The following is a 1,567-nucleotide window of genomic DNA, read 5'->3' on the forward strand; positions in this document are numbered from 1 at the left end:
TTGTACCTGTACAGCTCTGAACAACAGCAGTTTGGGAATTCTGTTTGTGATGGTTAAGCAAGATGCAAAACAAAGCTTTTATAAAGTGTTGTGATACAAGTGTAATTTTGATAGGTTTGCACTCCCATGCTCCCTTTTTACTAGTTAATGCCTGGTAAGTTCCTGCCAAATTGTGTTCTTCTGAGCATTAATTTCCAGTGTATTGGTTAAAATCAGGGTGATAATGACAGTGCATTTGAGAGGAAACCCTGTGCCCTGTGAGAGCAGAGGAAACAGTCTCATTGTCTAGTATGTTCCAGGGAGTAAACCAGTTGTCAGGGTACAGTATAATGTCTACATTGACTTTGCCCACTCTTGTTCCTTCCTTCTTTCTTTCTTTCTTTCTTTCTTTCTTTCTTTCTTTCTTTCTTTCTTTCTTTCTTTCTTTCTTCCCTGTTCTAGTAGGGAGTGGTTAAGCCATGTTCTAGGTGGAAATTGTCAAGCTGTGTTAGGAATGCTGTCATTTCTACTTTTGCCCACGTTTTCCCTTTAAGGACAGTTGAATAAAGGCTATGGGAAAACTGTTTGTGGATCATATCCATTATTTTCAGAATATATTAAGGAACATCTTTGCGGGATGATATGGCTTTTAACAGCCCTTTAAAATAATCTGTTATGACCATGAAAACTATAGTTTTGTCGCTATGGGAGAAAACTGCCTTCTGAGCACCCTTTGGTGAATACCACATAACATCTCGTGCAGGATGAGGGTGTATTCCTTGCTTCCTCTGTTCTGAAAATCTGCTGGAGTAATCATGCCTCAGTCCTGTGTCAATATGATCAGTAACAAACCTGAATCAGTCTTAAGTCCTGACAATGCCTCTGGAAAACAGTGACAAATCTGGTTGAAGGGCCCCTTTCCTTTATGGCCTTCAATTCCTGAGTTTTGAAGGCCTAACCCTGGAAGAGTCCCTGTCAAAGCTGAAGGGAAATCTGTTGTTGCTGCCACGTGTGCAGCCCTTTGTACAGCAGCCTTTCCCCACGCGGCTGTGACAGACAGCTGGAAGGGGCCTCTGAGGAGGCAGACAGGTGCGGTAGCAACCCAGATCGGTACTCGGCTTTGTAGGAAGGACGAGTGAGAGGGAAGGTTGTGTGTGGATGGAAATTTAACCACGATGTGGCAGCCCGTGCGGGGAAGGGTTCGGCATCAGGGGGGAAGAACGCCCCTAGATGCAAGCGGAGTGGGAACTGATCTTCAGTGTGAACTCCCCCTTGAAAGCCACTCCCTCCGGATTGTCGTGGGGCTTCAGCCTCGGCCGTCTTGTCCCCGGCCGCCGCTCTGCCCGCAGGTGCCCGCGGGACGCGGGACAGGGCTCGGGAGCAGCTGGGGCACTGCGGCGGCAGGGAGCGGGCACGCTGGCCGCCGGCGTTGCCAGAGAGCCCGTTTCCCCGCCGCCCCTGGGCTGTTCACCCCGTCCCCACCCCGACCGTGTTCTCCGCTTCTCCTCCCCCAGATCTCAGGGCGGCGGCGGCGGCGGAGGCGGAGGACGCCGCCGGTGATGGACGTCTCCCCGAGATAGCCGCCGCC

This window comes from Nyctibius grandis, chromosome 1 (genome assembly GCF_013368605.1).
Source record: "Nyctibius grandis isolate bNycGra1 chromosome 1, bNycGra1.pri, whole genome shotgun sequence".
NCBI lineage: Eukaryota > Metazoa > Chordata > Aves > Nyctibiiformes > Nyctibiidae > Nyctibius > Nyctibius grandis.